The sequence below is a fragment of the Arvicola amphibius genome, chromosome 15, assembly GCF_903992535.2.
Source record: "Arvicola amphibius chromosome 15, mArvAmp1.2, whole genome shotgun sequence".
NCBI classification, from domain to species: Eukaryota; Metazoa; Chordata; class Mammalia; order Rodentia; family Cricetidae; genus Arvicola; species Arvicola amphibius.
In genome coordinates, this window is record NC_052061.1 from 34,885,437 (window position 1) to 34,896,694 (window position 11,258).

Sequence of the window (11,258 nt, forward strand, 5' to 3'; positions counted from 1 at the left end):
ACAAAAACTAATTCTGACAACTCTAAGCAGAAATGAGTTTGTGGAAGACATTTGTTAGCCCCTGGGGCTATGGAAGAGCAAGAGAATCAGATCTGGAAGATATTGCAAGGCAGAGACGGCTTCATGAAGACCTCGTTGCCTCTGCTAGGTACAGTAACCACAACTGACACCACAGACGTGGGACAGAGATGCCACCGCTGTTTAAAGAAGGGCTTACGGGGGAGGGGGGCTGGGAAGATGGCTCAGTGGTTAAGGGCATCGGGCTGATCTTCCAGAGAACCTGGGATCGATTCCCAGCACCCACATGGCAGCTCACAACTGTCTGTGATCTAGCACTCTTGCTCAAACTATACATGCAGGCAAATATGTCAATGCACATTAAAAAAATCTATTTAAAGATGAAGGTAAATTAAAAAAAAACAAAGAAGGGCTTACGGGTCTGATAGGAAGCCCTGAGTCATGTGACCAGGTCTTGGCTTTAAGGAAGACTGTGTAAGGAAGGTAGAAAGAGGTGTTTTCTGCTTCTTTCAGGAACGTAGGATCTCTCTCAGCTTGGTTCCACATGGTGAGAAACTGACTCCTCCTGCACGTTGTTCTCTGACCTCTACACACACAGTGACCACTGTGAAGATGCACATATGCACACACATGCAAATAAATACACAAATGTAATTTTAAAAATTAAAAATGGAAAGAATTTCTAAATAACAAAACTTGAAGTTCTCCTAAAGGGACCCCCGTTTGACTGCACAGGTTAATGACTACAAATGACCTACCTCTGCACTTGAGGATGGGGTCCCACATGCTTTTGCTATCATCCCATGCCAATGGATCAAAGGGGTCCCAATTCAGAGGAGCCCCACTTCAGACGGTGTTGGGGAAGCTGACCAATCCCTTGTCTGAGGGGGGTGACCCCCCCAGGGCTAAAAATACCTTTAAAAGATCCGTGTTTGTTGTTTTGGTCTCTTTGTTTTCCTGGGCTCCTCGCTGGAACCTTGGCTTTTGTAAGTTCCCTTTTCTTCTCTTTATTAAAGCTAAATATTATATATTAAAGCTAGTCTGGTAATCATAATTGCCGATCGACCACGCCCCTTCAAGACCCTTGGTTGCTTACTCTACCATCAATGTGAATTTAAACACTGCTGTGGGGGACCCAGTCCCTTCTTGGTCACAGGAGAACCTGTAGCAGAACTGAGACCACACACACCCTCCAGATCCCATCTGGCCAGACAATAAGGGGAATCAGGGCCCTCAGCACCCTCCTCCCAGGCTTGTTCCAATTCTTCGCTGTAGTTCCTTAGTCCATTGAGTTCAGTCGGCCCCACAGATTCTAAGGGAGCCATCTTGCCACTACTTCTGTCAGCAGTACCTGGAGGCAGCATCACCTTTCTCTGCATGGAACTTTGTTCTCTGCTTCCTTGACCCTGGCATATCCACCAGGAGCAGGCTGCAGAACTCAGAGCTCCTTTGTATTTTCTTCTTTAATTGGCAATGCTAAAATATCTCATAACCCTTTTAAAACAAATGTGTGTTGGGGGGTGATATAAAGATGGCTTAGTGGGTCAGAGAGATTCCTGCATAGCAGGAGTCCCTGCAAGCATCTTGGCAGGCAGGAAAACAAACCAAAAAGAGATGAGAACGAGCCAGGTGGTGGCGGCACACACCTTTAATCTCAGCGCTAGGGAAGCAGAGGCAGGTTGATCTCTGAGTTTGAGGCCAGCCTGGTCTACAGAGCAAGTTCCAGGACAGCCAGGGCTACACAGAGAAACCCTGTCTTGAAAAATCAGAAGGAAAAAAAAAGGTGAGAATGAGAGATGAGAGAACTCAGTTTAGCCCGACTTAGTCAGTGGTCAAGCTGGATCAAATTTCTAGAGAGTCTGATGCCAGGCGGTTTATTGTATGCATATTTAAACACAATAGAATTTGGAAAAAAATTTTCCAGGCAATAATCATTCCAATTCCAGGTGCACAACAAAGCTGATAGTACGCATGACTTCATAGAAGCACCTTTACAAAGTAAAGGCCTAGGGCCGTGGTTCTCAACCTTCCTTCCTAATGCTGTGACCCTTTAATACAGTTCCTCATGTTGTGGTGACCCACCCCCACTATAAAATTATTCCATTGCTACTTCATAACTGTTATTTTGCTACTGTTATGAACCATAGTGTAAATATCTGATAGTCACCCCCTGTGAAAAAGTTCCCCTTATTATCAACCCCACACTTAAATGGGTCAAGACCCACAGGTTGAGAACCATTGGCCCAGGATCTGCTATGGTCTCTGACCGAGATAGTATAAAGGTTATCAGGCTATAAAGTATGTGTAACATCTCTCTAATTATGAGATAAAGATAAAGCTCTGGGGGGAAGAGTCTGGGATAATCATTCTCAGGGATTTGGGCAAGATCTGGCTCTGTAGATAGCAAAACGTCACCAGGTCATTAACGATATCCACTCCCAGCTTTCTGAGTGGAATGCTAGTGTTTTATTTCCTCCATTGAGGAGATACCTCTATGTGTTTAAGTTTAGACCTCAGCATACAAATGAAAAAAAGAGAGAAAAATAAAATAAAATAAAATAAAAAAACAGATGTGTCCAAGCACCTGTGTATAGCTCCAAACTTGGGTTTAGGGATAGGAAAGTTAGTGGAACTTATTGGCTGCCAGTCTAGTTCCTGGTTCAGCAGGAAACACTGCATTTTGATTTTTGTGGGGTTTTTTTTTTTTTTTTTTTTTGAGGTAGGGTTTCTCTATGTAGCCCCTGGCTGTCCTGGAACTCACTTTTTAGACCAAGCTGGCCTTGAACTCACAGAGTACCACCTGCCTCTGCTTCCCAAGTGCTGGGATTAAAGGTGTGCAGTACCACCTCGATGGAAAAACACTGTCTTAAAGGCATAAGGCAGAGTGATATAGAGTAGGACCACAGATATCCTCTTTTGACTTCTGGTGCATTCTCTCTGTCTCTGTCTCTATTTCTGGTGGCTGGCTAAGGTGAGAGGGTCATGAATTAGAGGCTAGCCTGGTCTATTAGGTAGAGCAGGAGGTGAGGGGCCCAGAAGTTAAAGCGTCCACAATCAGCATTCCCTACATATTGAACTATGGGGCTTGATTACATATAGGCAGAAGGATCCCTGACTCTTAGGTGATTGGAAAACTCAGTAATGCTCATGAAACATTATTAAAGTAAATTAACCAGATCTGTAGTCCAGGTTGACCTTAAACTCTCCATTCCCCTTGTCCTGCCTTCAGAATGTGCAGGCATATGCTTCCTTTAAGTTTTTTTTTTTTTTTTTTTAAAGCTGTCTGAAATCTGGGAGGTTATTTGTGTGACGGCAAAAATCTTGTGAACTTAGGATTTAAAGAAAAAAAAGTTTCTTTTTTAGGCCAGCAAGATGACTCGGGGGTAAAATGTTTTTGCTGTCCATCTTGACGAGCTGAATTTCATCCTTGTGACTCCGACAAGTTGTCCCACCCCATAGGCACTCTGTGGTGTGTGACTCGCCCCCAACAATAACACATACATTTCTAAAAGTTCCTTTTGCTTCTGGCTCCCAGCAACCCTGGCTTTGCGGCTTAGCTCTAAAGCAGGTGTTGGCTGTGTGTGTGGGTGTGGCAGGCTAGTGCAAGGGGGGCCGGCACAGGCACTCTCTACCCTGGGTTGAAGTGTTCTTGACCAGACCCAGCGTTGGGTGCCTCCTCAGAGGACACAAGGACCACGGACATTCTTCCTCCTGTCCTTTGATGGTAACACCCTCAAATCTGGGGCTGGGCAATGAGGTTGATATGACTATGGGTTTGGGTTTGAAGGAAACAGTACAACCCTTCCGAGCCTAGCATATTTTTATTTTGAAAGATGCAAAAGGAACCCTTTGTCTCTGCCTTAGGTGACTTCCGGGACGACTCTGGAGCTTGAGCACAGCCGTATGTAGGACGATGCTAGTTGCTGGGGTTTGTCCGAGGCCAGGCTGCTCACTGATGTGCGCGTGACCCCTCCTCCTCCAGTCCTTTTCTCACCCCTGCACCTTCTGCTCCACTCTTATCTCGTCCCCAGACTGAACATGGCTGGAGAGCCCAGGTCTGGCTTTGCCCATCCAGGCCCGAAGAGGCCACAGGACACCACCATCTTCTGGTGAGTCCACCCTGTCAGCAGGGGGGCTGGTTGTCCATTTGTTTGAGTTCCCCCGAGATGGACAAGGTAATCTCAAAGGTTCCCTAAGTGTGCTGCCCACCCAGCTCCGGCTGCTCGACTCCGTGACTTATTCTTGAACCTGGAGTTTTGTCTGTTACTGAGGGAACCGATTCACTGCATTCTGCCCTGTCAAGTCTACATAACCTGACATCCTCCATCCAGCCTGGAGTCAGGCAGTCCTCCAAGGAGAACCCCTCCTGTAGGGAATCAGAAACTTTTCCCCTAAATATAGATGTCTGGGAACATCTGTCGTCTGAATGACAACTTGTCCTTACCTTGGTATGCCTAACGTAACTTTTAGGAAAATTTACTTTTTGTTGTTGCTTTAGAATTAAAAAATTATATTTGTTAATTTGCATGTGTGTGTTCGTGTGTGTGTGTGTGTATGTGTGTGTGTGCTCGCACGCGTGCGTGTCTGTGTCCGTGCGCATGTTTCATGGCTCCGGTGTGGAAGTCAAAGGACAACTTCAACTTGCAGGAGTTGGTTCCTTTAATTTATTAAATGGGTACTGGGGAATTAAACTCAGCTGTCAGTGGTGGTGACACCCACCTTTCCCCACTGGGTCACTCACCCATCCAGTTCATTTGGTATGCGTTTATCTGTATTTTTATTTGAGATAGGGTTTCTTTGTGTAGCTCTGGCTGTCCTGAAACTCACTCTGTAGACCAGGCTGGTCTCAAACTCGAGATCCACCTGATTCTGCCTCCTGAGTGTTGGGATTAAAGGAGCGTGCTATCACCATGAGTTATTTTATTTAAGACAATATTTTCATTCCTTGGTGTCATACCTTTATACAATGCATACTGACTATATCCACCCACCACTAACTCCCTTCAGCTTCCCCTAGTGCCTATCCCATCTCTCCCTTCCTTTTACTTATTTAATTTTTAGACAGAATCTCCTTTTTTAGCCGGGGCTGGCCTCAAGCTCACAGAGCTCCTCCTGCCTCTGTCTCTCAAGTGCTGACACTTAAAGATCTCCCTTCCTGGAGGTAATGAGTAGAGCAGGAATTACACCCATAATCCAAAAATCCATGTACTCTATAATCCTTGGATAGAGGATATATCAGATATTAAAATAATAAGAACAGGCTGGGCATAGTGGTTCTAGCCTTTAATCCCAGCACTTGGGAGGTAAAGGCAGGTGGATCTCTGAGTTTGAGGTCAGCTTTGGCTACATAGTGAGTTCCAGGTCAGCCAGAGCTACATAAAAAAGACTCGGTCTGGAACAAAAACAAAACAAAATAAAATAAATAAAAACTAAGAAGAACAGAGCTGGTGAGGTGGTTCAGTGGATATGGGTGCTTGCCACCAAGACTGACAACTTGAGTTCGATTCCTGGGACCAAGGAATAGAAGCCATCAGTTATGCTTCTTTATTTTTATTTTTTGTTTTTTTAACCTGGCCATTTTGAGGCTACTGGCGTCCTGTACAGTTGGTCAGTTCTTAACACTTTCTTCATTAAACTCCATTGTTTTTCATTCCGACTTCTGACCTACAAAGCTTGGATCCAATCCTGTCAGCCAGTCGACGGGACTCAGGCTCTGTTCAGCAGAAGGGCTTCTGGGTATTCAAGATGGTGTGGGGAAAGAAGTGTTTGTTCCTGCTCCAATGCTCCCAAGCAGAGCCCAGGATTGTTTTTTTTTTGCTTATAGGGCCTCCTCTCTCTCCCGCTCCCTCCCCCCTGAAAAAAAAAAAAAAAGGCCAGGCCGGGGTCGCAGCACTAAACCCTGCAAGTCCCATGTTTGGACGAGATACTCTCTTACTGTTCAAAAGAAAAAAAAAAAGGTAACTTGTGCATTGGCCGGGAATCGAACCCGGGCCTCCCGCGTGGCAGGCGAGAATTCTACCACTGAACCACCAATGCCGTGTTGTAGGAAGCTATCCTGCTGGTTGTGATGTTTAGGTGCTGCCGTGTTTAGCCAGTGGACCATCGATGTTTCGGAAATTCATTATAAGGAGCCCCGGATACAGCCAACGCTCCTCTAATCAGACGCACATCGCTAAGGAGGTCTGCACGTCTTTTCCTACGTGACCTACGCCAGCTCTCTCTTTCTTCCTCCTGCCGACCGGAATCCGAAGCAGCCCTGCACGTCCTCTACCGCCCACCCAGACCTCCAGAAGCCAGGAAGCAGAGGTGGCCGGAAATCTCATCACAGTTCTGGGGACCCCGCAGGCTGAAAGGACAGACCCGCAACTGTCCTTGGTTTGGACCTCGGAGTCTGCCTTTGAGCGGGGTACGAAGGCGACAGCATCCGGAGGACTAAGTGTCGTAACTTTAGACCCCCTTCCAACTGAGCACGCTCACCAGCCTCATCCCGGCAGGACCCACCCAGTGCTTTCTGTATTCGCACCAGCCCTTCACGTACCGGAACTCATTTGTCTGCACAGATCCTTTATCTCTCCGTGTGAAGAGGGGGTGAGACTGCTCCTATGAGCCTGGTATCTTTTGGAGCTCGTCTTTTTCCTTGGCCTGCAGTCAAGGTCAGGTGGCTTGGCAGTAGCCTTAACCTTTCCTGCTGGCCCCGAATATACTGACATACTCACATGCAAGGACTAAAATCTCCAGACCCACAATGAGATCTTGGGCTCTGGCTTAACTTTTCTCTTTCATCCTATGCCGGACTAAGATCCCAAAGATCAGCAGTTCCTGGCTTAGGCACAAGAGCCTTTGGCGGGCCAGGCTCTAGCTGGCAGGCGATTGTCGTCCCCCCCCCACTGCCCCCTGCGGAGGGGGTGGGGGTGGGATAGCAGAATCCAGTTAGAGAGAAGCTGGTTTGTTGTGGTCTCTCCCACAGTTCTTCAAAGGAAGTTCTTCAAAGGAAGAACTGCAAGTGGGGGACAGGATGATCAGGAGTTCAAGGTCAGCCTCAGCTACAAACAAGGCTGTGTAAGACTGATGGAAGGAGGGAAGGAAGGAAGAAAGAAAGGAGGGAGGAAGGGAAGGAAGGAAGGGAAGAAAGGAGAGAGGAAGGGAAGAAGGGAGGGAGGGCATTCTTGCTCTCCCAAGTTGATCTGAGGACCAGGCAGACTCTGGTTTCCCTCCTCATTTGTAACCATAGCAGAGGTGACTATGGATCGAATACTGTGAATCAGAGAAGTCATACTCAACTAGTTAGTGGGTGGGTGGGTCTTGTCAGCGGTGTCCTGGGAAAGGGAGGTGTTGGAACAGGTTGACTTCACTGCTCCCTCCTCTCCTGTCTCTTCAGGGTGGATAAAGGCAAGAAGACCCCTCTACTCATCAACCAGGTGCCTGCCAAGGTCCTTAGGACCCACCTAAGTCTGAGGGTCAAGAACCCCTACAGCCCTTACAAAGCCTGCAGGGAGAGCCATCTGCCCCTGGGGCAGAGAAAGTGTGAGTGAGGGGCCCGGGCCTCCCGGTCAGTGCTAGGGAGGAGTGGGGTGGCCTGAACTGTAGTGAGGAAAGGCAGGCATGCCTTGGCCGTCTGTATTTGCTCTCTGTTCCTGTGGTCTGTGTTCATGTGGACATCAACCCTGCCCCCTCTCTCAGCAGTCCAGACTGAGGAGCTGGATTCCATCAGGAGGGAGCTGAGCAAGATCAAAGCCCAGGTGGACAGCCTGTTGAGGAGTCTGGAGTCCATGGAACAACAGGTCAGGTACTCAAGAGGGTGCCCAGGCCACACTCAGTGGGTCCCAGTTTCTTCTGTTCACTGGTGGGTTCTGTCTGTGGCTTTCTCTCACTGTTGTTGTGGCTGTTTTTGCTCTTTTATTCTTTTGGCTTTTTGAGGGGCTCACCACCCAGCTCCCAAATAAATCACGCATGGAGGCTTATTCTTAGTTATGAACGCCCAGCCTAAGCTTGGCTTGTTTCTTGCCAGTTTTTCTTAAATTATCCCAACTACCTTTATGCCTCTGGGCTTTTATCTTTCTTACTTCTGTATCTTTCCTTCTCATTCCATGGCTAGTTGGGTGGCTATCTTCCTCTGGTTCTCGTGCTCCTTTGTTTCTCTCTTCATACTCTTCTGCCTGCCAGCCCCGCCTATCCTTGCTCCTGCCTAGCTGTTGGTCATTCAGCTCTTTATTAGACCATCAGGTGTTTTAGACAGGCAAAGAATCACAGATTCACAGAGTTAAACAAATGCAGCATAAACAAAAGTAACACACCTTAAAATCATATTGCCCAACACACGGTAGGCCTCCTTTGCTAGTATTGTGATGCTGGCTGTCCCATGGACAGAGGACCTCTGTGACATCTATGTAGTCCTAGTCCCTCCACATGTCTAGAGTCAAAGCAGCTGCTCATTCTCGTGTTCTCTGGAGTTCCGGATTACTACTGGGTTCCTGCTGGAGTCAGCTGGGACTTCCAAACTGACAGTTCTCAGAACAGGACCAAAAGGGAGTGGGAACAGGTGTCCTGGAAGCAGGGCTCCAGGGGTCAGAGGGCTACCAAGATGCTGCTCAGGGGAAAGCACAAACAGGGGGCAACAATGAGTGGTCTGCTTTCCTTCACTCTACTTGTGTTTGGGTTCTCGTGGCTACTCTGTGAGCAAAGACAGGACACTTTGGTTTGTGTAGGAACTGGTAGTGGTAGGGTCCAGACAGGCTTACAACCTAAGAGCAATGCCTAGGACAGCCACTTTCTGCGTGCCATCACCCCTTGCTTTTTGTCTCGGGTTTTGAATAGCCCATCTATACCACAGGCTATGGCCAGGCATTTGGACACTTGGGTTAGTCAGACCTAGGTTGAAATATCATCTTCTGGAAAGGAAGCTGAGCTTTGTATATTCTAAAGATGTTTCATATCTCAAGCCCCCCTTGTAAGCTTGTTACAATTTGAATTTCTGCCACTTTTCTGGCCTCATGCCATTGGTTGCCTCTGGCTCTTGGGGTTGCGCTGTACCATGCTGCCCAGGGAGGCCGTGGCATGTTAATGTTTCTAGATTGAGACAATCCAAATCTGAACTGGTAATGGCCCTTTGTGTAGCAGTAAAGGGCCTAAGTTTTCTCTGCCCTCCCGTATCTTCCTCTGTCATCCATGCCCCACACTGCTTGCCAAGTCTGTTCAGCAGGATTAGGGTTTGTAGTGGTGAATTCCCTCATGACCCCCCGCCTAACCCAGGCTGGAATGGGTTCAGGAGAGTGCTTGCTGCTGCCTAAGTCACAACTGCCCTGGAAAAAGAATGGGCTACAGGAGAATGTTTGCTCTTGCCTGCTGGTTCTGGGTTTCCAGGCTTCAGTGGTAGCAGGTATGCTTAGCATGGACAATCTCCAGCACCTCTTCCATCCCCACAAAGAATCTAGGCTAGACTTCAACTTACCAAAGGTCCCAGGATGTAGGGGTAGGAGGGAAGTTGGGGGTACTAGATTTTAGCTGGTCTTTCCTAAACTCTACTTCCCACCCTCTAAGCTAGCCTCTCCTATTAATTCCACAGGTGAAGACTCAAGCATCGGACCAGGATAGCCAGGAGGTGGGGACCCTTCCAGGCTCCACTGTTACTTCTTGAGTGGCTTGTTTCCTTGCCTTGTTTTTGGAAGGTCCCTGGTCACACCCATGCAACCTGCAGAAGTAACCTTTCTGGAGCTAGGGCAATGCAAGTAGAAGCAAGGTTCAGCCAGTCCACCCAGGAAATCTCCTGTAGTTGAGTTCTGGGCTTAACTTTGAGCTCTTTTCCATGAGTCCAGGGTGGGCAGGATAGTGTGTGTGTGTGTGGGGGGGGGGTGGTTCATAACTAGCAGCATCTCACCATCCTCACTGAATTATGGCCTTGCAGGAGGCACCTGACAGGGCCCTGAACCCAAAGAGCACTATTAGCCCTCACTGAATGCAGACTGCCTCTAGTTTCCTCCTTCCCCATGCACCACTAAACCTGGTGGTGTGAAACAACACACTTGTGTCCCTGTGACACTGAGCTGTGAGGTTGTGTGTGTGCCCCTCTAACCAGCCCCTTTCGGTTAAACTTACCACCATGTACCCTACAAAGCCATCCTTTAAAATAGGTAGATAACTTTTTTTGTTGTTGTTTTTTGTTTTGTTTTTCGAGACAGGGTTTCTCTATAGCTTTGAAGCCTGTCCTGGAACTAGCTTTTGTAGACCAGGCTGGTCTCGAACTCACAGAGATCAGCCTGCCTCTGCCTCCCAGTGCTGGGATTAAAGGCGTGTGCCACCACCTCCCGGCTTGGTAGATAACTTTTATGTCTTGTTTTTATATTGATTTTCATTAGTATAACACTAACTTCAGATCTACTCCAGAGTCATGTCAAAAAGGAAAAAAAATAAAACTGTGTTTCTTCCTCCAGGTCAGGGGTTCTTCTGTGGCCCACATAAGCAGCTGAGCAGACCCCTGGGCTACCTAAACTTAGTAGCAGTCTCACACAGCTTCCAGGTAAAGATCAGGAACCCTACACTCCTAGCCAGTGAGGCCAGCTCTGCCTTAAGGAATAGCCAAGCTGTAAGTGGTGCCAGTATTTAGGAGCTCTTCCTTTTGGTAGTTCATTGCTACCCTGAGCCTTGTTTGGAGGAGCCAACACTGGACAGGAGACACCAGGTAATGAAACCAGCCCAGGACTCCACTTCTGTTTTTTACAACAAAAACAATTTCTCTCCGGCTGTCCTAGAACTGAGAGATCACCTGCCTCTGCCTCCCCAGTGCTGGGTTTAAAGGTCTGTGCCATCACACCGGGCAGGGCCCTACTTCTGCAAAGCTATGGAAGCCTCCGGTTCTGCTATTCTACTGGCCAAAGAAGAGGGGGACCAGGGCTTCCTTCCAGAGCATAATCCTTCCCAGCTACCCAACTCCTAGACATGCATCTGTGCTTTGGCAAACCAAAGGAGAGGGAGGATAGGTGTGCACCCAGCCTTCTGAGGCCATTTAACTCTCCCGTCCTTTTGTCAAGATAGGGTTTCTGTGTGATGCTGTCCCGGCATGCTCCTGGGGCAGGCGGTTTCGCCACTAAAGCACACTACTCCTTCTCACTTACGGTGAGCTAGCAGACGGGAAAATTATAGGCAGTACTGACTCAAGCCATAGACAGCACAGCTCAACACAGGCCCAGTTCAAAACAGCATTACTGCTAACTCTAGTACCAAGAAAAACAATCACAAGATGTATC

At 47.9% G+C, this 11,258-nt stretch overlaps 1 non-coding gene across 1 annotated transcript; it reads right to left on the reverse strand.

The window, feature by feature from the left end:
• Positions 1-5,983: 5,983 nt before the first annotated feature.
• On the reverse strand, positions 5,984-6,054 carry Trnag-gcc. Its single transcript has one exon. It is a non-coding gene; the product is annotated as a tRNA-Gly (tRNA).
• Between the last annotated feature and the right edge of the window lie 5,204 nt (positions 6,055-11,258).